A 17,395-nucleotide genomic window follows, 5' to 3' on the forward strand; every position below is an offset into this window, starting at 1 on the left:
ACAGCGTAGGTAACAAAACTACAGCTACAGACACTAGACCTTCTCAGATCTATAAGTCAGCTTGCTGTTGGGAATTCTAAAGGGTCAAATAAATAATGTAATTTAGAGGTTTTACCTGTTTCTATTCCTTTCCACAACCATAGACAACTGAGAAATTCACCTCTTTGTCTAGTTTTGGTTCCTCCGTTGGAACGAATAAAAAATTTATCCATATTACATATATTCAACACAAATGACAAATGCTTTGTTGGTAATGACTTTTTGAGACAGGATCTTCCTGTGTAATACAGACTGGCCCTGGACTCAGTATGTGCAAGGTTCATGATCCTGCTGCCTCAGTCAAATGGTGGAATTACAGGCTGACCCTAACATGGCCAAATGCTCTTCCATCAAACAGATCATCAGTAAACCTACATGCTAACTGCAGCTTGCCAAAGTGAAATCTTTTGTTGTATACTGAGCTCAAAATAATTTCTTTTTAAAAGTAAGGTTTGGTCAGGGAGATGACACAGTGGGTAAAAGCTCTTGCTGCCAAAACCTGCTAAGTGAGTTCAACCTCCCTGAATCTCAGGTGGGAGGAAAAGCACCAACTCCCTCTCTAACCTCTATATGCATACCACGCACGGCACTCACACATCCACATACATACACAGATATCATAAATGTTTAAAAAATTTAAGGGAGTTTATGGACTTAGGTATGGTTCCTAGTTTAGTGTTTGCCTAACTTATATGAGGCACTGGGTTCAATTCCCAGTACAGATAAAAAAGTTTATTTCTAATTTATTTCTTTTAGTTGAAACTAAGTCTTTCAAAAAAATCAAACTTTTATTTTCATTCTACATAATTGACAGACCTGTTAAGAATTCTCTGACCACTCTCAGAGAAGGTAGTCAATAGGACCCCTCTCCATTCCTCCCAGGACCTAGACAAAAGGGGAAAAGAAAAAGAGGAAGGAGAGAAACATCAGATGAAAAGACTAAATAAACCCAGCAAATAGAGTCTAAGTAAATATTGATGAATGGCCAAATTCCATTTATCGTTATTTCTGTTAATTTATTTTAGAAAGAGATGTAAAAGAAAAGGCATAGTCTCTTAGTACAATGGTTTCTAGCAAATAAACTTTATTATTAGCAAGAATGCTCAAGGTATTTTCAAAACAGCTGTATAATACTTATACATATAAATTCATTTTATATGTCATGATCTCCATGCTCTGAATACTTTTCTTAATGAATACCACCCAAACCTGGAAATGAAATAAAGCCCAGGGCCCATGCAAATGTTTCCTAACCTCAGTGCACATTTTTCAAATGGTAAGATCAGCTGGTGTACATATTCAGAAAATACAGCTTTATTTACTGTGTTTATTTAGAGAGAATCTAGCTGTGTAGCCCAGGCTCGTCTAAAACTCTTAAATCTTCCTGCCTTGGCCTTCTAAGTGCTAGAGCTGCAAGTGTGCCCCCCTCATCTACTTTGGCAAGCACCAGTTACACTAGCACACACTAGGGAATAGAGAGAGAGCTAAGTAGGCATGCAGGGGTGTGGGGTGTGTGTGGGGTATGGGGTATGTGTGGGGTGTGGGGTGTGGGGGGGGTGCTCAGGCACGAGCGCCTTGACTTCTCACTGTGGCCTCTTCTCATCACATTGCATGAGTTGGAGCAGAACACAATTCATATAAACCAAAGCCTCCTTCCAGTTATAAAATGAGAGGGCAGAGCTACAGCTAAACAGATTCTCAGATTCCTTTTAGGTTTTAAAACATTCAAGGACTATAAACAAAACATTTATTCTTTTCCAGTATAAATGGATAGGGAACTGTGATAACCAACCTTTATCAAAAAATTATACCACAGTTCAAAATAAGACTGTACAAATATACATTTCGGGATTTACAGAAAGAAAAACTCAACTTTTAAAAACATACATAAACACCAGGGCAGTGGTGGGACATGCCTTTAGTCCCAGCACTCAGGAGGCAGAGGTAAGTGGATCTCTGAGTTTGAGGACAGTTGAAGCTATACAGGGAAATACATAAATGATATGTAAGATTGTTTATAACGGGAAAGAATCAGAAAAAAATCCATTGAGTACCACATAAATAGAATATGCCATTAATAAAATTTAATTAGATATTATACTAAGATTTAGAAAGAAATGTATGATATCCTAAAAGGGGAAAAAATTCATAGCTAGGTGTGGTGGTGCCAATATGTAACCCATACCTCAGAAGGAGAGGAGAGAAGGAGGCTTGCAAGACTTCCTCTTAAAAATAAAAAAGTTATAGAACAACGCATAAAATAACTTCCTAAGAGAAAATATGTCAGTATATATACTGAATTTTCAGAGTACAGAGGAAAAAAAAGGATAATCACATTATGCTACTCAACTCATATAATACATTTGGAGCTGGGAACTGGAGAAAAGGAGATGGAGATGCTGGCTTTCATGGCCTATACAACAGATGCTCAGTTTGCTGCAATAAACTGCAGCTATGGGAGTTCAAAAGAAAAATCCTGATAAAGTATTGTTACATAAAAGGCAGTTGTGATGGTTTGTATAAGCTCGGCCCAGGGACTGGCAGGATTAAGTATGGCCCTGTTGGAGTAGGTGTGTCACTGTGGGTGTGGGTTATAAGTTTCTCATTGTAGCTGCCTGGGAGTCAGTACTCTGCTAGCAGCCTTCAGATGAAGATGTAGAACTCTCAGCTCCTCCTGCACCATGCCTGCCTGGATGCTGTCATGCTCTTCTTACCTTGATGATAATAGACAGAACCTGTAAGCCAGTCCCAATAAAATGCTGTCCTTTATAAGACTTGCATTAGTCATAGTGTCTGTTCATGGCAGTAAAACCCTAAGTTGGTATCAGGGACTTGGGTGTTGCTGTGATAGGCTTGACCATGCTTTTGTTTGGAAGAATATAGATTTTGTTTGGATTTGGAAAGTGGTGGAATGTTTTAAGTAGGGGTTTAATGGGCCATCCTAGTAGGAATAAGGAAGACTTTGTTTCTGAGAGTGATTTGAGCTATGGAAGCCTGGCTTTAGAGGTTTCAGAGGAAAAGAATTTTAGTCTGTGGCCGAGACACTGTTCTTGTGAGATTTTGGTGAAGAATGTAGCTGCTTTTTGTCCTTGTCTGAAGAGTCTGCTTAAGGATAAGGTGAAAAGACTCAAGAGTAATTGCATTGATAAAGGAAGTCTTAGAAGTTCCCATCATAGACTTTCTTCTTTGGTTAAGTTTCATGAAGAACATTTTAAACAAGCATAGAAAGCTGAGAAAGGAAAAACAAAATATATGGTTCATGTATTAAAGGGGCACCAGGAAGTGAAATGGAGTTGAATCCTGTGTTCAAGGATATTAAATTGAATTAAGGGAGTAATGACTTTGTGGAAAGATAAATTTAGATCCAGGCATGGTAGTGCAGGCCTTTAATCCCAGGAGGCAAAGAAAAGGCAGATCTCTGAGTTCAAGGCCAGTCTAGAACAGAGCAAGTTCTAGGTGAAGAAAAACTTAAATCCAGGTTTGGAGGCTTACACCTTTGATCTCTGAGCTCAAAGTCAGTCTATAGAGCAAGTTTCAGGACAGCCAAGCTTAGGCAGTGAAGGAGTTGGAAAACAGAAAGCTGGTGATAATGTAATAGGACAAGGGGGCCATGTTGCAGCCCCAGCAAACAGCAGAACTCAGCAGCTTTGGCCACATGGCTCTGGCTTTATAGTCAAGAGAAGGAAATTACTGGGATAATTGATGCTGGAGCTAAGAAATTAGGGATGATTAAGAAAAGACCAGCATCACTCAGGTGACATCTTCTGGGAAGTGTTTTCTGAGAGCACAAAGAAGCTGTACTTCAGAGATAGCCAAGGTTGTACCTCGTGCTGCAGCTGAACTTGGTAATGTGTAAGAATCACCCAGGTGGTACTGGTTTTGAAGGCATGAAGGTGTCATGAAGAGCAGCTGAGGCTGGGCACTGTGAGACGCCATGGGAGGCCACTGGTGAAGGTGCAGTCTCAGTTGTAGTGGATGGCCCAGGACTAAAGGGGTCATGCAAAGGAGTTGAGGCTTGGCACCATGAGGAGAGTGTATGAGAGGCTATTGGTAAAGTCTAGTTGCAGTGGAAGACCCCAGTGTATGGGCAATGCCAGTAACATAGGATGATCACCAAGAACTGCAGCAGCAGTGGAGTGGATCAACCTGAGCTTAGAGGGCTACAGAAGGCAGAGCTGGAGAAGTGATGCCAGCTCTTACAAAGAGCCCAGAAGATCATGTGTGGATCCCAGACATTGAAACAAGAAGCTGTAACATTGAAGTCGCCTTGGAGACCCCAAGATGTTCTAGATGCCAGAGCCGTGGGCTATCTGCTGAGGAAAGTTGCTAGCAGGAAGTGGAACCAGCTTAGGAGAAAGAAGTTTGTTGCAGTCAACAAAGATGAAAAAGGAGCTGGAGATCTGAAGGCTGCTTTGACGTCAGCCATGGAGATGCCGAGTCTGGAGTTTGCCCAGCTGCTTTCCTGTCTTGCTTTGGGAATTACAGTTAAGTGAAGTTGGACTAAATGTATTTTACAGTATGCTATGTTTAGGTATGGTTCCCATAGACTCATAAGTTTGAACAAGCCTATGGGGGCCAGGGAGTGGAATGTGATAGTTTTATAATCCTGCCAGGGACTGGCAGGATTAAGTATGGCCCTGTTGGAGTAGGTGTGTCACTGTGGGTGTGGGTTATAAGTTTCTCATTGTAGCTGCCTAGGAACCAGTATTCTGCCAGCAGCCTTCAGATGAAGATGTAGAACTCTCAGCTCCTCCTGCACCATGCCTGCCTGGATGCTGCCATGTTTCTGCCTTGATGATAGTGGACTGAACCTCTGAACCTGTAAGCCAGCCCCAATTAAATGTTGTTCTTTATAAATAAGAGTTGCCTTGGTCATGGTGTCTGTTTTCACAGCAGTAAAACCCTAACTAAGGTAGCAACCAAATAAAACTCTTCAGAGACTAAAGAATAAAAACAAATTCTAGGGAGGGGTTGGGGATTTAGCTCAGTGGTAGAGCGTTTGCCTAGGAAGCGCAAGGCCCTGGGTTCAGTCCCCAGCTCCGAAAAAAAAGAACCAAAAAAAAAAAAAAATTCTAGGGGGTTTTAGGTAGGTACATAAAGACATTTTATGAATTAAAGATTTACTTTAGGGGCTATAACATCTTAAAGGTATTACAGCTCAGTTGGCAGAGCACCTTCCTCACATGCATGAGGTTCTGAGTTGACCCTCAGCACCACATGGACCATATGTACTGAGTGGCTCATGACTATAACCCAGCACTTGGGAAGATCCAATGTCTGAGGTCATTCCAGCTATACAGTGAGTCTGAGGCAAGCCTGGGTTGCATGAGACCGTGCCTCAAAAATGTTTTTTTTTTTTTGGCCTCTACTTCACAAATGAAAAATTTTAACTTTCAATATGTACATGTGTGCATGTGTGCATGTGTGTGTACTTTAAAGCAGACAGAGGTCTGGGGAAATGGCTCAGTTGTTGGTACTTGCTATTTTTCCAGCACACTGAAGTCCAGTTCCCAATACCCACGTCAGGCAACTGGGTGCCTCCTATAATTCCGGCTCCAGGGACCTAGTGCCCTCTTCTGATTCTGCAGACAGACAGATACACACATGTACACTTTTTAAAAAAGGCAGACATAAACTATCACAAAATCCTTCAAAAGAAATATCTCCAATTATATTATCATGTGCTTGTGCGTAACCTCTTCACCCCAGCTTTGCTTTTAGTTATCTTCTGACACTGAAGTTTTTCCTTAATAACCTAGTTTTGGTTATCCTGAATACAACTTTATGTACATCATATGAATATAAATGGACAGTATCAAATCATACTGAACAAATGGCCAGCTAAGATGAAAAGCAAATGAGGCAGATAAGCTAATTAGCACCATAGCTTCTTTCAGACACACATTTCTAAGAAACCACAAAAGAAAAAAAATGCAGCTTAACAATAGAAAGACCTGTCAATCATCACCTTAGCCCTTTGATCATTCAAATAATAACAATGTGACAAACAGAAGGTATCAGAAACAGAAGCACTGCAGGACCAAGTATTAAGTAGTATGACATTTCCTTAGAACTATGCATTAGGAGCTGGAGAGATGGCTCAACAATTAAGAGCACTGCTCTTAATAGGACTTGTGTTTAGTTCCCAGCACCTACATGGTGGCTCACAACCATCTCTAACTCCAGTTCCAGAGAATTCCATAACCTCTTTTGGCCTCCATGAGTAGATAGGACACATACACATATGTAGGCAAACACTCATACTCATAAAATGAAAATAAATAATGTTTTAAAATATGAAGAACTTGAAAGACATAAGCAATGAGGACATTATGAGAGAACAGAGAAAAATATTTTTTGAGACAAGGTCTCTCTATGTAGCCCTGGATACTCACTTGTAGATCAGGCTAGTCTTGAACTCAAAGATCCACCTGCCTCTGCCTCATTCCAAATGCCAGGACTAAAAGAGCATGCCACTATGTCTGGCTGGGAAATTCTTAGAAGGTGAATTAAGTCATTTAATTTTACAACAGAAGACAGTCTCTTCAAGGCAAGTAGAAAACTTTGAATGATATGCTACCATTTTATTGTAGTAAATAAATCTAATAAATTGTTCTTGAACAACAGAGGACCAAAATTTAAGCCTAGTAGCCTGACGTGTAATTAAGGTTGTTGGAATGTCATAGAAGAACATGTTGATCAAAGCAACTGAAAAAACTGTAACAGAGCTGAAAAACTAACTGAACTCTCTGGAAGATTCAAAATACCTTTAAAGAAAGCTAGAAATATGACCTGCCATGGAGAATCTTTTCTCTATAATCCCTTAAGCATAGCTATGCAACCCCCAAAACATATTCGTAAACAAACAAGTGGAGACATTCTACTCACCTTACTTGTGATCCCCTAACATTACACTGTAGCCAGGACTCTGAAGACACTAAACGTAGTGTCTGTCACTGCACTATCTGCTGAGACGCAGGTTTGCACCGTACATGTTTGTTCGTAGGACTGACCACACACTGCATTGGTTTAGGTAAAACCTATTTATACAATGTCAACACATTATAATTGCCCTTCTTCTTTTCAAGGTCCAAATGCTCATTATTAGTATAGGATTTCCTCAGCACATTGCTTCTTTGACTGAGCAGTAAAGCATTTTTCTGCCTGACACTGGATAACGAACGTTACTGATCCGGGCTCATTAGGAGGCTATGTCCTTCCACAGAGTTAAATGCCACGAGCCTCCTGTTCAATCTACATGGGAAGCTCTACTTTGGGGTTACACCTCATTTGATACAGCTGTTGATACTATTTCCTTTGGATACTTCTCAAGAAACCTCCCTCTGAATATAAAGGAGAATGATTTTGCTGATTGTCAGGGAACTGAAAGTCCAACAACATGTTCATGTTTCTAAGATCTTCCAAAATCTTTTTGGTGTGGACTCTGATGTTTTGATCATTATTCTTTCCAGTGTTGCTCTGGCTTTATTAGTAAGAGCTCGATTTATTTAGGCATTGGATTTTAGCATATAATATATAATGTATGCATTAAAAGAAAGATTCAAACTGGGCATAGTGGTCTATGCCTTTAATCCCAACACTCAGGAGTCAGAAACAGGCAGATCTCTCTGAATTGTAGACCAGCCTGGTCTACAAATTGAGTCCAGGACAGCCAGCGCTGTTACACAAAAAAATCCTGTCTCAAAACAAAACAAAACAAAACATCAACAATGAAAACAAAAATGAACAAACAAAAAATAAAAGCCACCACCATCAACAACAAAACCCAAAAAAACTATAATTGTGGGCACACACACACACAGAGGGCAGAGAATAAAACTATAAGAACTATAATGTGGGCGCACACACACACACAGAGAGGGCAGAGAATAAAACTATAACTATAATGTGGGCACACACGCACACATACAGAGGACAGAGAATAACTTTTTTTTTTTTTTTTTTTTTGGTTCTTTTTTTCGGAGCTGGGGACCGAACCCGGGGCCTTGCGCTTCCTAGGTAAGCGCTCTACCACTGAGCTAAATCCCCAGCCCCGAGAATAACTTTTGATAGTAGGTTCTCTCCTTCCACCATGTGGGTGCTGGGGTGCAAACTCAGGACCTAGGTTTGGTGGCAAGCACCTTCCCTGCTGAGCCATCTTGTCAGGCCCAAAATGATTTTTTTAAAGATGTATTTTATTTATATGAGTACACTGCCACTGTCTTCAGACACACCAGTAAAGGGCATAGGATCCCCAATTACAAATGGTTGTGAGCCACCATGTGGTTGCTGGGATTTGAACTCAGGACCTCTGGCAGAGCAGTCAGTTCTTAACCGCTGAGCCATCTCTCCAGCCCCTAAAATAATTCTAATTTCTAATAATTCTAAAATAATCTAATTTTTCTAATTAAAACCATACAACTATTTAGGAGAAAAAAGATGTCTGTACTTGTAAGAGATGCATACTGAAGACTTTGAAACATGGTATAAAATGTCTTTATTTTTGGTTGTGAGCCTAGCCTTTAACAGTTGAGCCATCTATCTGTCCGGCCCAAGATTTTATTTTTGTATAATTTAACATATTTAAGAATATAGCAATGGGCTAGAGAGATGGCTTGGAGGTTACAAGCACTGACTTTCTCCTCCAGAGGATTCAGGTTCAATTCCCAGCCACCACATGGAAGCTCACGGCTGTCTGGAACACTAGTGCCGGGCAGCCGACTCCCTTTCACCAAAGCCCAATGCACATAAAAGGTAAAATTAAAAGAAGAAAAGGAATATAGCAACATGTTGAACAGAGATGATAGGCACTATTTAGATTTGTATGTATGAAAATTTGTATGAAAGTATTTAAAGTATCATCCCGTCCCCTGCAACTGTGATATACTGTAATTGTGCTACAAGTAAAAAAAAAAAAAATTACAAAATCCAATATTAACTAGTAGCTAGTAGCAATAGAAACTGGTAATCATTCTAAGGAATAATATGACAATGTGGCCAAAAAGTAATATTCTTAGTCCTAACTCACTTAGTTTTAACTCACTTTAGGAAATGTGGTCTAGCAGAAAAATGGGAAGGGCTTATAAACACATGTTACAGAAATAAAATTGAGAACAGAAATAAAAACAAGCGGAAAAACACTTAAACTTCAAGTCTATCAAGATGTTGAAATTCATTATTTTATACCTGCTAAAAATGAGATCTAGACATGATTAAAACTGCATCAATATTGTTACTGAATAATTAAAAACACAATAACTTGGGAGGCAGAGGCAGGGAGATCTCTTGAGTTTGAGACCAGTTTGGGCTACAGAACTAGTTCTAGGACAGCTAGACTACACACAGAAACCCCGACTCAAAAAAAAAAACAAGCAAAACAAAAATCTGCAGTGACATCCTGCTCACAAACACTGTACAGCCACCAAAGCCACCAACATGCAAACGTCCCAGACCCTGTACTCATGCCACCAACAAACTGCTCTGTTTCATCCCTACAACCCAACACACCAGCAAGTAGACACCTCACCACTCCATTACCTAAATAAACGTTTTTACATCCAGCGCTCCCTTGATTCATCTCTTCATTTGTTGCAATCTTACTCTCGTTCATTTAGTCAATTTTTCGATTGTGTGTTCATGATGTGTGTGGGACATGTATGCCATGGTGCAAATGCAGAGGTCAGAAGACAAGTCTGTGAAAAGTGGCAAGCACCTTTATCTACTAAGCTATCTCGCTGGTTTATTTAAAAAATTTTTTAATTTAATAGCTCTGTGTCATCTCAAATGCTACCTATTAAGAGATAAATTGTGACTAGGCAGTGTTGGCACACGCCTTTAGTCCCGGCACTCAGAAGCAGAAACAGGTGACTCTCTGAATTTGAAGCCTTCCTGGTCCACAGACTGAGTTCCAGGACAGCCAGAGCTACACAGAGAAAACCTGTCTGGAAAAACAAAACAAAACAAACAAATAGAGGAATTATATCCTCAGATCTATTTAAGCCTTTATTCTCAGAAAAGTGATTAATTTGAAATAGGAAACTAGTTAGGATGAGGAGGCTCTAATCCAATGATTGTTATTTTTTTAAGGACACTTGGACATAGACACACTGCGGTAGCTCCACATGACAACAGAGAAAGAAACTAGAATGACATGGCAAACAAGGAGTAAGGTGGGAAGGGCAGCACAAGCCTCTAACCCTGGCATTCTGAGACTAAAGTAAGGCAGAAAGGTTGTACCCAAACTCTGAGGAACCATGCCTTGTTGGCATCCTAAGTTCAGCGTCTAGCCTAGGTTTCAGCTCCAGAACTATAATAAATTTTAGGTATTTTAAGTCACTACGTTTTCTTCTTCTGCTTTAGTCTACCAAGTGCTATGATGCTCTTTCTCCTCCTTTTATGTTCACAGGACCTTGCTAGATGAACCTTTTCTGGAAGGCAGCATTAAAATGGTAGAGGGCTAGAAAGAGGGCTCAGCAGTTAAGAGCACTGGCTACTCTTCCAGAGAACCTGGGGTTCAATTCCCAGATCCCACAGGGCAGCTCACACCTGTGTAACTCCAGTTCTAAGACTTCTGTCACTCTCATACATGCAGGCAAAACTCCAATGAACATAAAATAAATTATTCAAAAAAGTAGGCAAAAATGCATTTGTATTCATTCTTTCTTTTTATTACTCTCTAAACAATACAGAATAACTAATCACATAGTATTCATATTGTATTATATATTATAAGTAATCTAGAGATAATTCCAAGAATACAGAGGCTACATAGAGGTTAAATGTAAATAAGACAGGATTTTAAATAAGGAACTTAAGCATCTGTGAGTTTTGGTATCCAAGAGGGTCTGAAATAAATCCCCCATGATACTGAAGCCTAGACACTCATTAACTGTGCATGTCTCTCAGTACCTGGTGCGGATTCCTTATACACTGATCACCAGTCACATCTCTGCCCAACACACTTATTTTCAACTCAATGATTCTGAATGTATCATCCCCACAGATGCTGACAAGTTACTATACCACAAAATTTTTCTACTGAAAGTTCTTGTTTTGTTTTCTTGGTGCTAGGGACCCAAGCCAGGCCTTGAGCATTTGAAACAACTACTCTATCAGTGAGACATATCCAGTCTCAAAGATGCCATTTCTTAGGAAGCTTAGGAAGCATTCATAGCTACTTATGTCAATTCATATAATACTGATATGCACACATATTGTTCTTAGCCAAGATCCACAATGGGAAGGGATGTTTAAAAATACATTCTGTGGGAAGTACTTGATTTGCCTTACTTTCTTCTCACTATCTAGGCCAGGTTGGGTAGGAAATGGAAGTCCCTCTGCCTCCAGTTCCTGAATATTGGGATTATAGGCATGTGCGATGCCCCTGCTTAGCCTTGATTTTCTTAGTCTTGTAAAATGTACTTTACCTAAAATCTCCCCAACTTTGCTGGCATTTGGTAGGAAACAATGGTGTTTTTTAATTTCTCCAACTGTTTAAAATTCTTCAAGTCTGGGGCTGGGGAGATGGCTCAGTGGTTAAGAGCATTGGCTGCTATTCCAGAGGTTCTAAGTTCAACTCCCAGCAACCACATGGTGCCTCATAACCATCTGTAATGGGATCTGATGCCCTCTTCTGCTGTGTCTGAAGACAGCTACAGTGTACTCATATACATAAAATAAATAAGTCAATCTTAAAAAATTCTTTAAGTCTATATTTTATAGAAAGGCCACAGAGCTACTTTCACAAAACATTAAATAAATATGACAAAGGAGCTTGTGAGATACCACAGGTGAATGTACCCAGGCTGCCAAGCCCGATGACTTTAAGTTCAATCCCTGGGACCCATGTGGTAAAAGGAGAAAATAGACTCACACAAGTTGTCCTCTGACCTTCACATACACACGAACACAACAAAATTAGTAGCCAAATATAATTTTAAAAATTAATAAGGGTTGGGGATTTAGCTCAGCGGTAGAGAGCTTGCCTAGCGAGCGCAAGGCCCTGGGTTCGGTCCCCAGCTCCGGGAAAAAAAAAAAAAAAAAAGAAAAGAAAAGAAAAAAATTAATAATATAGGAAGAGACTTAACCCAATGAACAATTTCCCAAACAGGAATCTGATATACAAATTCATCATTTCTTCCCATGTTTGATCTTTAAAAAAAATGTAAATAAATGGGCACAATGGACTATACATTCGACAGGTTGGTATTAATCAATGAGCTGGCTAATGAGAACTTGTTTCCTCCATGTACATAATGGGACTGCTGGAGTTAGACATTGATATCCACAGAACATAAATACTGATTTATAGCTTAAGTGCTCTTTAAATTTGGTGATCATTAGTATTATTAACTGACCCAAGTTAATATTATTAGCTGATTACTACTATTCTAAATGATACAGAATAGAAAATCTCTCCCAAGTTAATTATGTGTTCTGGTTTGTATATAAAATTTAGCTTATCAAATTGTATGGCTGTCATTACTTCATCCAGGGGTTTTATTCCCTTTCTGTATTCATCCAGATAAACCTCCAGACATTTATTAATTTAAGAGTATTTGACTAGTTACTATCTGCTTAGGTACGCATGTTTAAGGAGCTCAGCGGGCTGTCAGAGCTCCTGGAAATGGAGCTACAGGCAGTGGTAAACTGCTTAATGTGGCTGCTAGAAATCAAATCCAAGGACAAGATGCACTCTTATTGTTGAGCCATTGTTCCAGATCTAGAGATTAATTAATTCAGCAAAAATCTGTTGAGCTCCTAGACACCACCATACATATTTTTAGAATAAAGTAGAAAAAGAAAAAATTTAAAGTAAATAAATATGCTAGAGTACACAGTAGGTAGACAGTGGAGACAAAGGCAGAATGCAGCAGCAGCACTTGGCCCAGCCCTCAAGAAGCCCCAGCTAAAGAGCAGGGAGGGACAACCCAGCCCCATCACTTCCCTTTCTCCCTGCATTCACCCAGGACTTCACAAAGGGCTTCTCTTCCCACAGTTCTCCTTACAACACTAAAACCTCTGATGGCTTCCCACTGTTCAGTCAATCAAGTCAAACTCTCCAGCCTGAAACAAGAAGATAGAGAACAAAGTCTTCCATGAACCAGGTGTGTGGCATAAACCTGTAAGCCCAGAACTCTGGAGGAAGTCAATCAAGAGTGTCTCAAATTCAACACTAAACTGACCTAGAGAGAAGATGTCTTAAAACAAAACAACAAGCACAACTGGACAGTCTTCCATGGTTCGCTAGCATACAATGCACAAATTAGGAAGATAGGTTTTGCAAGTAGACTGCCGGAATGCAAATTCATTATCAATTGTTAACTATATTTCTTGCTTAGTCTATAAAAGGGGATTCTAAAAACCAGAAGTTTCTTCTATTATTATGAAAAAAAGAAAATGAGCAGACGACACGTGAAGTGCTCAGTACCTGTGCAGCAAACAGTAAGCACGCAAACCCCGAGCGCCAGCGCTGCTTTGAGAAGTTTAGTTATAACTGGTGCTGCCGTTCACTCATTTTGAGCCTTATCTCCAAAAACACTGTGTAACAATCTGTTTTCCAAGCAAACTGAACTCTTGTTTTTATTTGTTGAGGTACATGTGTCAAAGGAAAACTTTATAAGTCAGTTCTCTCCTACTTTAATGCTGGTTCTGGCCATTAACTACTAAGCTGTGTCACAAGCGTCAAACTAGACTCTATTTCCTAAACACAGGCCCCTATGCTCACGACGCATCAGTCTGTAAAGCAGTATCATCTTCAAGAATTCGGACCCTCGCCTTCTTGATATTCTACTTCAACTCCTCAACACACTGCAGACACTTAACACACAGATTCTGTTCTACTCCTCTTGGTATCCTACAAACTCTACGGTGTAGAGTTCTAGCCAGTTTGTGGCATGCATGGCAGGTAGTAAAATGTTCAAATGAGCTCCTGCTCTCTCCCTCATGTGGAACTACTAAGATGCCAACTCCCCTGTCACAAGTACAAAGACCTCTTCTTTGCAGTATTTTCTAAAGCTGGCTATCAAGTTCTCTATTACCAGTGTGGTGATTTCTAATACAGCACAGCACCCAAAAATAGTAGATGCCTAAATATCCACAGAATTGAACTAAATTTTATCTCCTCTTATAAATTAAATTCTCATTTTATTCACTGTATTCAAGTGAAGCTCAGTCTCCTGAAAATATTTTAGTATTTAGCCTGTCTACAAACCCATGTGTACTTTCAGTTATTCTGACCTTATCCCATTTGGTGTATCTTAGTTTAGGAGACAATATTCAAAATTACAAAAAAGAAAGAACCAGAAAATCAAATGTCTATAGAAGCATAAAACTAAATACTGCAAACCAAAGAACTAGAAAATACATCCGCCTACAAGTATTGCTGAGTTTTTCTATGAAAGAATATGAACTTAGTATTGACAGATCTTCCAGGTTTTCAAGACAAGTCAGAAATTCAGGGGTTTGTGAAAAATTTTAAAGACATTAAAAATATTGCATGAGCCAAACAAAATATGTGGGCAGGTCAAAGTCAAGCGCACGTTGCAAGTTTGTATCCTCTGCTACAAAATTATTTGCAAAAGCGAGGAATGTTCAAGTTAAGGCAGCCCTAAATCAAGCAATTCCTTCCAACCATCTCAGCCTAGGTCTCAATCACTCTGACTTAACCTGAGAGCCAAACGTATGTGACACTTTAGTGAACTATAGTGAATCCCTTCTTTGTGCCAAGTGCTGGGGAGTGAGACATGCACAGTGGCTATAAATAGCAGGTAACATTTATTGAATATTTTGTAAGTGTCAGGCACTATTCTACATGTTACATGAGTTAATTTAATCCTTTTAGCAACTCTACTAAGTACTATTATCTTTATTTTAAAGATAAAGCTGAGGCACAAAATTACATAAATCTCTCCCAGGTCAATTAGTAATCAGGAAAGCTGAAATTAGGACTTCAGATTCCACTAAGAAGCTTACAATTTGAAAGCAGGTGTTAGTCAGTATCTGGTATTGAGATAAGTGATTACACATAAATGAAATAATAAAATTGCATCTAACCTCATTCCACACACAAAGTGAACCAGAGATCTAAACATTAAAGGCAAACAGTTGAGATTCTAGAAGATCATTTACATGGTGACTTACATGTTGGGGAAGAAAAAGATTGATGATATTGACATTAAAATTTCAACTTTTAGCAACCTTCTACAGATTTAATTAATTTATTTAAATACTCTTATGTGTAGAAGTGTTTTGCCTACATATATGTATGTATACCATATGCATGCAGTGCCCACAGAGACCAGAAAAGGCATTAGATCCCGATATTGGACATTTGACAAGTGGGTGCTAGAAACTGAACATAGGTCATACACAAAAGCATTGAATGCTCTTAACTACTGATCCATCTCTCCAGCACCCCTCCCCGCTTTTTTTCAAGTCCAAGGCACTGAGCAAACTATATATTCTCAACTCTCAAGAGTTTTAAAATATGTAACAAACTGTGAAATGACATCTGTGATACATATATTCAAGAGTTAACAATTAGAATGTATAAAGAAACAGTTTAAAAAAAACCCAACAGAAAAATAAATAATCTAACAGAACAAGCCCAGCCAGATGTAAATTGTATAAACCTGAGACTACCTCAGTTAACCCAGTCAGCAGATTCCAAAACAGTCAGTTTGCTATCACTGAACAATAAAAAGTAGTCAGGGGGTCTGTATCACATTGCAGGTACACAGAGTCGAAGGGAATCCATCCAGAAGAGCAAAGGTAAGACGGCAATTCTTCACGGTATAGAAATTGGACAGGAAAGTAATGGTTGAACAATAAGGCATCAAGGTAGATCAGCTGTTAACAAACATTTGCAAAAGACTATTTTCAACTTTGTGAGCTGATATAAATTCCCTGTAACAACTGCTCAATTCTGCAAATGGAAGGACTTACACCCATGGACGAAATGTCAATCAGCGTGGTTGCACATCAACGAAATATTATTCACAAAAAACAAGTTGGTCGACAAGATTTAGCCTATGAGCTAGTTTGGTGTTCCCTAATGTAGGAAGCTGTGATTCCTAAACTCTAGGAATATTCTCTGCATTATGCAACTACATTTTTATGTCAGCTGACACCTCTAATTTCTAACTAAAATCTATACTACAATTACATTTAACAGCTTTGGAATGGTAAAAAACGAAAACAAAACAAAACAAAAAAAAAACAAAAACAAAAACCCTCCAACAATAACAAAACAAAAACCCTCTAACTTATTATCTGTGACAATTTTCTATTCATCTTTATTTCACTGAGGAAAAAATGTTTTTGACAGTCATCATCCAAATTAGAGTTTAAAATGCTCCCTCATCACTCACAGTACCAGTTATCAACACCTGGGATAGCTAATTCTGCTCAGGGTCCACTCTTTTTTCTTTTTTTTTTTTATTCATTTATTATATATGAGTACACTGTAGCTGTCTTCAGACACACATCAGATCTCTTTACAGATGGTTGTGAGCCACCATGTGGTTGCTGGGAATTGAACTCATGACCTCTGGAAGAGCAGTCGGGTGCTCTTAACCGCTGAGCCATCTCTCCAGCCCTCCACTCTTAACCTTAATTGTGACCCTTATTGTTTCTTTCCTTTCTCTTCAGCCTATCCTCCATATTTGAAAAGAACATGTATTTGTGCTGGGAAGATAGCTCCGTTTGTAAAGTGCTTGTCTTCCAGGCATGAGGACCTTTGTTCCATCCCAGGAACCAATTAAAACAAAATAAAACAAACAAACACAAAAGAACGGGTATATTGGTGCTCAGTTGTAATCTCAGTGCTGAAGAGGCAGAGACAAGCAGGAAGCCTGTACTTACTGGCCAGCTAACCTACCCTACTTGACAAATCCCAGGCCATCAAGAGACCCTGCTGATACATGATAGAGTGATAGATAGACCAACTGATAGACAAACAAATGGATGCACGCCAAGCTGAACAGTGCCTAAAAATAATGACAGAGATCGAACTCTGGGTTCTACACATATGAGCACACAAGCGCTCGCTCGCGCTCTCTCGCTCTCTCTCACACACACACACACACTCTCTCTCTCTCTCTCTCTCTCTCTCTCTCACACACACACACACACACACACACACACACACACACACACAGAGGGGGGAGGGAGGGAGGAGGAAGAAGAGGAGGAGAGAGAGAACACATCCATTCATCTCCTTAAAATTAAACCTCATTATATACTCCCCCTCTCAAAAATCTTGACTGCCCCAACCTCAGGTGAGGAGTCAGGCTAAATTCCTCAGTCAAGACTTTCCTTGTCTTGTCTCTAGTCAGACCTGCATATATACTGTTCT

The 17,395-nt window shown here is 39.4% G+C and overlaps 1 protein-coding gene across 20 annotated transcripts in view; it reads right to left on the bottom strand.

Annotated features, from left to right (window-relative positions):
* The window catches only part of Ncoa6 (nuclear receptor coactivator 6), a 70,713-nt gene that overhangs the window by 50,263 nt on the left and 3,055 nt on the right, over positions 1 to 17,395 (bottom strand). For 7 of the 20 annotated variants that reach the window (XM_087646579.1, XM_087646567.1, XM_087646614.1 and 4 more), the window contains exon 2: positions 856 to 924. The gene's annotated coding sequence lies outside the window, so the exon portion shown is untranslated. 20 annotated transcript variants of the gene reach the window in all.

Source organism: Rattus norvegicus, chromosome 3 (genome assembly GCF_021556685.1).
Source record: "Rattus norvegicus strain SHRSP/BbbUtx chromosome 3, alternate assembly SHRSP_T2T, whole genome shotgun sequence".
In the NCBI taxonomy this organism is placed as follows: Eukaryota; Metazoa; Chordata; class Mammalia; order Rodentia; family Muridae; genus Rattus; species Rattus norvegicus.